The 12,481-nt window shown below is 42.5% G+C and overlaps 1 pseudogene; it reads left to right on the top strand.

The window, feature by feature from the left end:
• The first annotated feature begins 525 nt into the window (after positions 1-525).
• LOC138942989 (uncharacterized) lies at positions 526-2,341 on the top strand (annotated as a pseudogene).
• The last annotated feature ends 10,140 nt before the right edge of the window (positions 2,342-12,481 follow it).

The following is a 12,481-nucleotide window of genomic DNA, read 5'->3' on the forward strand; positions in this document are numbered from 1 at the left end:
CTTTGTTATTTATCGCCCGGCGATTGGTTCGATCTCGGGGAGCGGGGATACACTTAGCGCAGAAAGAATATAAATATTCGCGATTTCGGAGTCCCAGGGAGACCAAAAAGTCGCAAGAACAATAAGAAGAACCTCGGAGCGAGAATCCAGCGATATCGGCAATAACAGATACGATACGGGCAATAGGCGACAACATCCTCGCAAATAAATCGTTCGCAATAAAAACATTCGCCTCCCTTGTCTATTTATCTGTTTAATTCGAATTATATCATCTCATCCTATACACGGGCTATCCTGACAGGCCCACAGCTTTATCAGAAGCGGGATACAGACACTGCACCCAGTTCCGTGAATTCTGCTCGAGGTAAGCAATTTGAGATTTCTCGGCAGTACGAGATACCGTGTGAGGCGCGAGCACAAATAAAGACGGTCGATATTTTGAATTCGTGAGTGTTGCGAACGTCGAGTCACGCGGCGGTATATCGATCGAGATTATTAACGGACTTGAATAACGGAGTGACAGTAATGGAGTCGTATCAAGCAAACGAGTTTACCATTGCCGAATTGAGAGAGGTTCTTCGCGAGAAAGGAATATCTACGGGAGGAACAAAGGTCGAACTTATCCGGCGGTTGAAGGAGAATGATCCGGCTGCATGGGAGAGGCTCTGCGAGCAGCGGGGATGAGCGGCGCGTTCGGACGGCGCCGCGACTTTGGTTGACGTGCATGTGGCTGGCGAACGGGACGATGCCGCCGGGGGAGCGGAGACCGGTGACAATACTCTGAGACGAGAGGATCAAGCAAGCGCGACGGCATCAAGGTCGGAGGACAGCGATGATGCGATGCAAAGGGAACTTACTTTGCTACGTCGAGAGCGAGCGATTTTGGAAAGGGAGCAACAGTTGCTCCGACGAGAAGTGGAGATAATGCGGAGCGCATCGACGATGACGGCGATGACGAGTGGCAGCACTATTTCGGCGTTTGGAGGCGTTAGAGGCATCAAGGAGTTGCTGCCTGAATTTGATGCGACGGACGGTACTTTCTGGAGATGGAAGCAGCAACTGGAATTGTTGAGACGCACATATCAACTAGACGAGAATTCGATGAAAGTGTTGATTGGCTCTCGGCTGAAGGGCCGTGCGTTATCGTGGTTTTATTCGAAAGCCGAGTACGTGACGTTAAACCTGGAGGATCTCCTGCAAGAAATGGAGTTGATGTTTGATTTGCGGCCAGGGAAGCTGTCGTTAAGAAGAGAATTTGAGTCCCGCGTATGGAGAGGAGACGAGCCGTTTTGCGATTACTACCATGAAAAAGTAATCCTCGCGAACCGCACACCGATCGCGGAAGACGAGTTGCTGGATTACGTCATTGAGGGAGTAACAGATCCACGTTTGCAGGATCAGGCGCGCCTCATGAACTTTCGATCGGGGACGGAGTTATTAAAGGCGTTCGAAAAAATCCAAATGAACCATAGGAGAATCGATACCAAGCCAAGGAAGGAGGGAGCGAGGATGACCGGTGGAGGAAGGATCGAGACGTCGACAAGAGGAAAACAGATGAAGTGCTTCCGGTGTCATGAGATGGGGCATATCGCAACCCAGTGTAAGTGATCGCCGGTGAAACGGGCTTGTTATTCGTGTGGATCGCCGAGACATTTAGCGAGGGAATGTCCGAAGCAAAATCGGTCCACGGCGGCGGAAATGTCAAATGACTCTGCGCGAATTACGTCGGCTAATGTTGTACAATCTGCTGTGTTGTTAAAGCCTTATATGTTTGTTGTTAAAGTCGTAGCCAAAAATGAGAGCGGCGGTACGGATAATTATGTTCTTGATGCGATGATCGATTCGGGCTCTCCGATTAGTCTTATTAAGGACGAGATAATTCGAGGCGACTCGCGTTTACTTGCGGACGAAAACGTCGGTCAATTTTGCGGAATTAATGGCTCGCGGCTGAGAATTAACGGTGTCGTTTACACTGATCTAGATGTAAAGGGTGTACGCGTGAGGTTAAAGTTTTATACTGTCCCGCATGATACCATGGCGTACAATGCGCTACTAGGCAGAGATTTTTTGAGTCATCCGTCACTGCGTGTGACATTGGGAAAGAATCTCGAGATTGTGAACGCGGAGGAAGCGCGAGTTGTTCACCAAATGATGCACATCGAATACGGTGATGGTCTTGTTCGCTCACACGATGAATTACGAATTAATCCGGTTGTCGGCGAAGATGCGGCTGCAAAGATTCGCAGGATCTATGAATCTTGTTATTTAAATAATCTTCGAGCGGAGAAACGCGTGCCGGATTTTGAAATGATTATTGCGCTTAAACACGAATAACCGATAAGTATGCGTCCACGGAGATTATCGTTCGCGGACAAGGAAGCTTTGCGTAAAATCTTAGACGATCTTTTGGAAAAAACTATTGTTCGACCTAGTAATTCGCCATATGCTAGCCCTATTGTCTTGGCAAAGAAAAAAGATAATAGCTTTCGATTATGTATTGATTACCGTGAGTTAAATAAAATTATGATACGCGATAATTTCCCGACCGAATTAATCGACGATAATATTGATCGTTTGCGAGATAAAAGATATTTCACGATCTTGGATTTGAAAGACGGATTTCACCACGTAAAGATGCACGAGGCATCCGTTAAATTCACGTCATTCATGACTCCTTTGGGCCAATACAAATATTTGCGTATGCCATTTGGCTTAATGAACGCACCGCGTGTATTTCAGCGTTATATTCATGCCGTGTTTGAACCGTTGGTTCGAGGAAATAAAATAATATTGTATCTGGATGATTTGTTGGTCGCGACGGAAGATGTGAGCGAGCATATCGAAGTTTTGTCCGAAGTTTTTGAAATAGCAGGCAAGCACCATTTACAATTTCGATTAGACAAGTGTTGTTTTGCACAAACTGAAATTCGTTATTTGGGTTATTGTGTGAGCGGGCATGGCATTCGACCGAGCGACGAAAACATCGAGTCTGTTTTGAATTACCCGATACCGCGCAATGCTAAGGATGTACACAGATTTGTCGGACTTGCTAGTTATTTTCGCCGATTTATTCCTAATTTTTCGGTGTTAGCGAAACCATTGTATGAGCTGGTTAAAAAGAATGCCGTTTTTAAATTCAGTTCGGAAGAAAATGCTGTGTTCGAAGCATTCAAGGAGCGTTTATCTAACAAGCCAATATTAGCCATATATTCACCGCGTGCGGAGACGGAATTACATTGTGACGCAAGCGCGAGCGGTTTCGGCGGAATTCTGCTCCAAAAGCAGAATGATAATACGTGGCGTCCAACTTGGTTTTGGAGCCAGCGGACGACGCCGACGGAATCGAGATATCACAGCTTCGAGTTGGAGTGTCTGGCTGTTGTATACGCGTTAAAAAGATTCCACATATATCTCGCGGGACGCAGGTTTAGAGTTATTACCGATTGCGATAGTTTCCGTCTCACGTTGAGTAAGAAAGATATAAATCCTCGAATTTCGCGTTGGGCTCTTTTTCTACAAAATTATGATTATGAGATTGTTCATCGTCCGGGAAAGCGAATGGCTCACGTTGATGCTCTTAGCCGCTGCCACAGCATACTCGTGTTGGAGGGTAGTACGCTCGAAAGAACTTTATCCGTCTGTCAAGATCGCGACGAAGAGATTCTTAAAATCCGCAGCGAATTAGAAACAGGCGATGTAAAACAGTATGAGCTGCGCGATGGATTAGTATATAGAAAAGACAAAAATAAGAAATTATTATTTTATGTTCCGCGTTTAATGGAAGCGAATGTTATTCGAACCTGTCACGATGATCTTGGTCACGTGGGAATTGATAAAGTAATCAATAATATAGCAAAGGTTTATTGGTTCCCACGAATGCGCGATAAAGTACGAGAATATATTAACAATTGTTTAAAGTGCATTGAATTTTCTCCGCCAAGCGGTAAAGCGGAAGGATATTTGCATAATATACCAAAGGAAAACTTGCCTTTCGCAACTATACATATAGACCACATGGGATCTTTGGAAAAGACCGGTAAAGGTTATCGTCATTTGCTTGTTATTATTGACGCATTCACTAAATTTATCCGGCTCTATCCGTGTAAATCAACAACGACGGAGGAATCAATAAGACATCTTTGTGAATATTTCCGCGCGTATAGCAAACCGAAACGCTTGATTTCGGACAGGGGAACTTGTTTCACATCTGACGTGTTCAAGAAATATTTAAAATTCAACAATATAGAACACATTTTAGTTGCGGTAAGCACGCCGAGAGCAAACGGACAGGTAGAAAGATTTAACAGAATAATAACCCCAATGTTGGCGAAATCGAGCGAGACACCCTGTAAATGGGGCCGTGCTTTGGAACGAGTCGAGTATTCTTTAAATAATACGGTTTGTCGTGCGACCGGCGAGACTCCTGCTTGTTTATTGTTTGGCGTCGAGCAGCGAGGAGATTCAAATGATTTGTTGCGTAGTTTAATTAATTTAAATGATAATTCCGAACGCGATCTCGATTTGTGGCGAGAGAAAGCTCAAGCGAACATCAGCGAAACGCAGCATAAAAATGAAATAAGATACAATTTGCGACGAAAACCAGCGCGCGAATATAAAGTCGGCGATTACGTGGAAATACGAAATACAGAGACTACGCCAGGGATCAACAAAAAATTAATACCTAGATTTAAAGGTCCGTATGTAATAAAAAAAGTTTTTGATTGCGACCGTTACGTCATTTCCGATATTGAGGGCTTTCAGCTGACTCAACGACCGTATACCGGTATATCAGCGCCAGATCAAATGCGCCCTTATATACATTGACCAGAAATTCGACGTTATTTTATTTTATGTATAACGCGATTCTTTTTGCGAACGGAATCAAGACTTGTTTTCTTTGGCGTTTGACCGGGACGGCCAAAATGTCAGAATGGCCGAACTGTAGGCATATAATTTTTATATATATTGACTTAGCGTTTTGTCCGGGACGTTATTATTTGTTTATTGATATTGTATAACGACGAGAGCTCGATTCGAGACATAGCGCACGTACGAACGTTCGAATTAGCAAATCAAATCTTTGTTATTTATCGCCCGGCGATTGGTTCGACCTCGGGGAGCGGGGATACACTTAGCGCAGAAAGAATATAAATATTCGCGATTTCGGAGTCCCAGGGAGACCAAAAAGATTCCTCGTCGTAAGAACAATAAGAAGAACCTCGGAGCGAGAATCCAGCGATATCGGCAATAACAGATACGACACGGGCAATAGGCGACAACATCCTCGCAAATAAATCGTTCGCAATAAAAACATTCGCCTCCCTTGTCTATTTATCTGTTTAATTCGAATTATATCATCTCATCCTATACACGGGCTATCCTGACAGGCCCACAGAATACAAAATTTTAATGAGAACCTTTACTACTAGAGTATTGTGCTATTATATTTATGATGCGCACGTTCCTGCGACTAGCAGGGGAGGATGCGACTTTGGGATCACCGAATTGAAAAAGGCTTTTATAGTGTAGTACTCTATTAAAAAAATACTTGAGGAAAGGAATAGAGCGCAATGCTCTGCCATTTCCAAGAAAATGATTTAAACAATATGGCTTTCCATATATCTGGCTCCGTTATATCAATTAGCGAAAAGGCGGTGTAGCTCGGGTATTAAGCGCGTGACTATCACGCATCCAATCCGGGTTCAATTCTTGTCCCTGCCACTCTTTTTCTCATTCTTTTTTTATACAATCTAACAACGAATATTATTCATGTAAAATAAAGTTAATTAAATTAAATTTTTTTTAATTTGCACTTTCGGAAGGCAATTTTCTTTTAATTTATTCATGAAACTGGGCATAATTTTTGTTAAACTTACAACCTTATTATTTTATGCATTCTACTCGATATAAAATGAAGCAAATAAAACGCCACTATTTGAACATAGTTATAATTTAATACAAAATTACAAACAAATGTGTCAAAACTTATTCATCCTTATTATCGCTAACATCAACATTCTCTACAGATCGGTTACAATTATTTGGATGATATACTTGTCGTAATTACTTGTTGTAATTTTGTATTAAATTATAATTATGTTCAAAAAGTGGCGTTTTATTTACTTTGTTTTGTATTGGATAGAATGTATAAAATAATAAATTAAAATTGAATAAATTAAATTGAATAAATTGTAACGGGGTCACTTTTCGCGAGTGCGTGGATAAGCTCGGTCGGGATCAGGGCTCGTGAAAAGGTGAGACACACGAAAAGATTTCGATATTGTCTTTTATTTGCCTCTTTCGGCAATGGTCGATTTACAATAGTGAGCGTGCGGTGGATGGTGCAACGCGCTAGATATAATGCGCGTAGATTATTCGGTGCGCGATGTTCGATATATCGAACCGCTTACAATATTCGCAAAACCGTGTTTATTTTGACGGCACGCGAAACGCGCAAGAAATCGGGCGCGGTCGGTCGGCGCGTGTACGGCAAGGCCGTGTTTATTTTGACGGCGCGCGAGACGCGCAAGAAATTGGGCGCGGTCGGTCGGCGTGTATACGGCGAGGCCGTGTTTATTTTGACGGCGCGCGGAATAGAATGAACTATTATGTGATAGGTATTTCGGCGCGATAATTATAATTCGCTAATATTAATGTGGCTTCGATCGTGATCGCGGGATTAATCGCGTGTTCCCAGTGGTCGGGGAATGCGACCGGAGATCGAGTACCCTCGACCGGGCGGAGAACTCTCCGTCCCTGCTTCCGTTCGCGGAGTTGAGGATAGCGTGGCGGAGTCGAGAAAACTCGACAGGGCAGCGAACTCGCAAACCCACGGTCCGGCTAGCTGGAGCGGTCGAATGATAGACCGTAGTCGAGGAGAGCGGCGAACACTCCGCTCTCGTTGAGTCGGTCGGATTTGTGTCAGGAGTTCGGAGACTGCACGGAAGCCGAGAATGCTCGGCGGAGGCTGCGAACACGTCAACCTCACGTTCCGTCGTTGCTACGACTTTCAGGATCGGTTCTGGTATCTCGGAGCGTACTGCTCGAGCGGATTCAGGAATCGTTCTGGTCCCGAGATGCCGAAACGCTGTCTTCTTATACCCGAGCGTCTATCGGTAATCGCGTCGTTCGCCCCCGGGTGGGGATAACAACGCGTTGTTTTCGGCGGGTAAATTACGGTAAACGCGTCGCTTCCCCTGGGCGAAACGACGCGGCGTTTCGGCGGGTGACGCTCGGGATCTTCCGGCAGCGCTCGGCTATGCTCGGTTTTCGGCGTAACGGCGGCCGTATAACGGCCGCCTGGTTGTTTATCACAACCGCGGTGTTTGAGATATTAAAAAAGGGCGCTAGGCGCCTCTGCCACTGCCCGGCTGGTGTTCGCCGGGCAGCAGACTTCCGGCTGGCTACGTGCCGGGTAACGATGGGGGGTGCATCGTTACAAAATTAAAAGAAAATTCCGAAAGTGCAATTAAAAAAAATTTAATTTAATTAACTTTATTTTACATGAATAAATATTCGTTGCTAGATTGTATAAAAAAGAATGAGAAAAAAATTGCCAGGGACAAGAATTGAACCCGGGTTTGATGCGTGGTAGTCACCCGCTTTAATGCCCGAGCTACGTCGCCTTCTCAATAATCGACCTAACGGAGCTATATATAAAAAAATATATTATTTAAATATTATTAAAATCAAATTTTTTGGGAAATGGCTGAGCATTGCGCCCTTCCTTTGCTCAAGTATTTTTCTAATAGAGTACTACACTATATAATAGATATATAAAAGATATATACTATATATATGTTACGTGTTAGCTACAAGTTACCAGCGTGTTACCCATATGTCAGAATTTTTATGCAGCGCCTCACGTTGCAAATCGATGAACTATGAGGCGTGAAAAGTGACGTTTTGGCAGCCCAAATTATTCTTGCGTGCCATTTCGTAATTATTCACTTTATGCTAATGCTGTGATGTGTAACGTATTTGTGAAACCTATAAAATTGTCCGAAAACTAAGCTTAGCAAGTTAAGTATTATGTAAAAAGAACATTTTCCACTTCTTTCGACAACTGTCAAACTACATGTTTTCCAGTATGACTAGGCTTACTTTGACACACATTTTACAGTTATTTATTAATTGTCAAAGGAAAAGCTTAGTTTTCGGACAATTTTACGAGTATACTAAAGCGATCTGTAGTCTTGTTTCTTTAAAATATCTTTTTATTTAAAAATGGCACGCAAGAATTCTCAGCGTGTCATTTCTCGCTTCTGACGTCATCATTCTAATATGGCCGCGGCGACTACTCAGGAGCCTTAAATAGCGTGGTCAAGATCACATAAAAGTCATTATTTAATTTCTCAAATGGAACCTTCCATTTTTTATTGCATACTCTTGTAGTTTATCTCGAGATCTTGCAAAACACTATAAAGTATTTCTTCATTAAATACTTTTTGAGTTATTTTATACCTTAATCTGAGATATTTTGATATAAAAAATAAGATATCTCGTAAAATATTTAATTTTCGATAATCTCACCGTAATACTTTAATGTACAGAATAATGAGACAAATCAATTAGTGCCAAAAAAACAAATAATTGTTTTAAAAAATACATTGTAAATAATTTTCTTAAAAACAATTATTTTTTATGCTAATTGATTTATCTCATTATTCTGTACATAAAAGTATTACGGTAAGATTATCGAAAACTAAATATTTTACGAGATATTTAATTTTTTATATCAAAATATGTCAGATTAAAATATAAAATAACTTAAAAAGTACTTAATAAAACATACTTTATTATAGTGTTTTGGAAAGCTCTCGAGATAAACTACAAGAATATGTAATGAAAAATAGGAGGTTCCATTTAAAAAACGGAAGTTGACCTTAAAATGACCTTGAAAATGACCTTTAATGTCAAATACAAGGTCACTATTAGATAGCCCCCTTTGTTCCCTACAACTTTTATCCGAGTCGTTTACCTTCAAACGTTGATCCTGAAAAGTTATGAGGGTGGAACTTTTAAAATGGGACACCCTGTATATACATATATATATATATATATATATATATATATATATATATATATAAGTCCATATAAGTAATGTGTGCAATTGTGTTCAAATATGCAATAAAGGCAGACACTTGTCTATGTTATACTGTTATCTATACGCTTAGATACGCTTAGATATGCGTGCGAGGCAATAGAGCAGTAGAAATACACGATGTTGTCCGATTTCAACATATTGAATTCAACAATTCTCTTTCAAATATGCATAAAACATGCAGAAATATTAATATCGGTAACAGCGGAACTAAAATTATTGATATTATCGATAATTTCGGTCGGTATTATCGATAATTTTAGTTACGCTTAGATGAGGGCGCTAACCTGTCGGAGTTCGGCCGTCGCTCCGGCATCCTCTTAATATAATAGATATAATAGTAATGTACCAAATCTTTATTTTATCTTTATTTACGAGTTAATTATTTGGCGCTCACATTAGTTGATAGTTGTAATCTTAATCACATGACAATTAGTAGTTGTAATAGAATATTAGGGTTTTGAGTAATTGTAAGCATTTGTCTGTGCTTTGCTTAATATGCATGTTTATCGATTATCGCGCGAGAAGTCGGTGGATCGAGATCGGCCGGCGGATCTTTATCGACTCACTAATCGGTGCTGCCCTCATCGATCCATCGATGAATCCTCGCACCGAAAATCCGAGCTTCTACTTGGCTTGCAAAACGCCTGCAGGGACCCACGGCACTCGCTCGTCAGTGGTCCTTACGAAGAGACGCAGTGCTCTAGTCTGCCCATACCAGTTTGAGGACGGATGTTCCAGGTCAAGAGGGACATAGCTTCTGGTGCACTTTTCGACGTGCTAGCTTGATTCCTGCTTGCTTTGGCCTGATTTGTCCTGCTTGCTCCCCTGCATTCTTTCTGGCTCACCTAAGACGAGGAATTCGGACAGGCAGGACGAGGAACGAGCCACGAGATTATAAGGTACGCACCGAGCGGTGAGTCACTTTCTCTTGCGTTACTCGAATGTTCGTTTGCAAATAAAAATACAGTCCACTCTCTTTTCGTGATTAATTCGCTATATCGCATTCGGGGAGAATTGAAGATACCCTCCCCAAACACTATTACATTTATTACATTATTTGTTATGTAAAATAAAAAGAATAATAGATTTATTTTGTTTCTTTACCTGATCTCATTGATACATTTTTTTACCAAACTATGTATAGTGTTTAAATACAGAAAATATATATAATTTTTGAAAACATGTTTTAAAAAAATATACCGAAATACTAGCAATATAAGAAAAAAAATTACACAATAGAAATACTTTTCAATACTGCGGCAGTACTGGCAATACTGGGAATAAAATACAAAGAATAAATCATTATATCGTAACATAATAAAAATGAATTAAAACCGTCTTGACATAAAATTAATTCAAAACAGACAGAGAAAGATACAGCCTACGTGGAATTACTTTTATCAAAACATAATTTTAATTTATTTTTATTATGTAATGAGATAATATTAATGTATTTTTGTTATATTGTAACATATAATAATAATTGCAAGAATATAAATTGTAAGCCATCATAATAATTCAGTGAATTAAAATTATGTCTACGACAATAAAAATTCACGAATTAAAATTATATCATGACCTAACGAAATTTCGGTGAATAAAAATTATGCCATGACATTGTAACACGGTCACCTCGCTCGACGCTCGGATCGGCTCGTCGGTGTCCGGGTTCGAGAGGAGGGAAGATTCAAGCTTGCGTAGACACATTATAGGTAGAAAAGATAGTTTATTTTAATTAGAAGCAAATATATACAAAGCAGCGTGCAGGGCCAGGCGATGTCGCTCAGCGTGCGATAGGCAGAAAGCTGGTGTCAGGCGCGGGGCGATGTACAGCGGACGTGCAAAGCGGCGGACGTGACGCGGTAAGCGGCGAGAAACGCAAGGCGGCATGCGGCGATAGCGCGAAGTGGACACGGCTTAATTTCTACGGCGGTTTTATTAACAGACGAGTTTAAGATTACGGCGCGGTTATAACTAGCAGGCTTATTACTAGCGCGATTAGAACTAGCGGACCTATAGCTAACGGGCTTATTACTAGCAAGCTTATTCCTACGGCGCGGTTAGAACTAGTGGAGTTATAACTAACGGGCTTAAGACTACGGCGCGATATCTACAGGCAACTTATCACTACGATGAGGCTGGGCGGCTGGATATTGCCGGCAGGCCTGAGTGTCACGTCGAGCTCCGCCTGCAACGGAAACCGGAGAAACCCGGTGGGGCCAAGAGAAACCTCGGCCCCTAAGATAGCGAGAGTCAGAGAAATCCGGCAGAGCTAACAAGGGGAGGGCCAAGTCGTGCACACACGGACTTCGCTTAACTTTAAATATGTTTTAGTACTAACCCCCCACTAATTCATGGACAAGTGGCACGACGCAATACTCAAGCATTCGCGAGAAATTTGCATTAAAAATTTGTCGTACGCTTTCTATACCGAATTAGCGAAAGAGGTTAGCAGATAGCAGCGTGGCGCAGAGAATAAAGCGGCGGCTTACAACGCTGCCCATTGCACGTTCGAGTCCTGATTTTACCAGTTTTTTTTTAGTTTTTACAAAATATTGCAACAAGTGAACGCATATGGAGTAAAAACATTATTATTTAATAATTATTAAATTTAATGCTAATACTTTAAATATAATATTTTATACTCGCGTACTGTAACCATACATCAATCTCCTCAACGTCGTCTCACTCTGGTCCTTCTCTTTTAGTGTTCTCTCTTTCTTCCTTTTCTCTCTTGTACGCGACCTCAACCCAATCCCGAAGCTTGTCTTATCAATCTAATCAGCATCGCGTCATGCTATCATCCAATCATAAGCACGCTCTCAGGACCTTTTCCGCGCTCCTGCGTCGATATCGACCCTTCCGGTGATCCTCGATCATTCTGTGAGTAACGGTCTTTCGTAACGCACGTTAGTAGTGATACTGGGCCGGTTCTAAGCCAGGTCCTCTGAGGGGGGGTGTGGGGCGAGGGGAAACCGGCGCGGGGGGTATGACGTCACGGGGGGGTGACATCACGGGGGGGTATGACGTCATGGGGGGGTATGACGTCACGGGGGTGGGAATGACGTCAGGGTGGTGGGTATGACGTCACGGGGGTCGGAACGACGTCACGCGGGGTTGACCGCGGCGGAACGGTAGGCGCGGGGTCCGCGGTGAGGGGGAGGGGGAACGCTGCGGAACGGTAGGTGCGGGGGCCGCAGGGAAAAGGGAACGCGAACGTACAATGCCGCGAGTAGGTGTGACAGAGATAGCGTGAGGCGTCCGCAATGTGTAAGAGAAGGATAGCGCTAATGATATTCTATGGGCGTGGGAGAAGGATAGCGCGAGGCGGTGCGAGAGAGAGAGAGCATACGCGAGGCGGTGCGAGAGGGATAG

The sequence above is a fragment of the Polyergus mexicanus genome, unplaced genomic scaffold (assembly GCF_030449975.1).
Source record: "Polyergus mexicanus isolate NDT 795.1 unplaced genomic scaffold, iyPolMexi1.0 SCAF_24, whole genome shotgun sequence".
Lineage (NCBI taxonomy): Eukaryota > Metazoa > Arthropoda > Insecta > Hymenoptera > Formicidae > Polyergus > Polyergus mexicanus.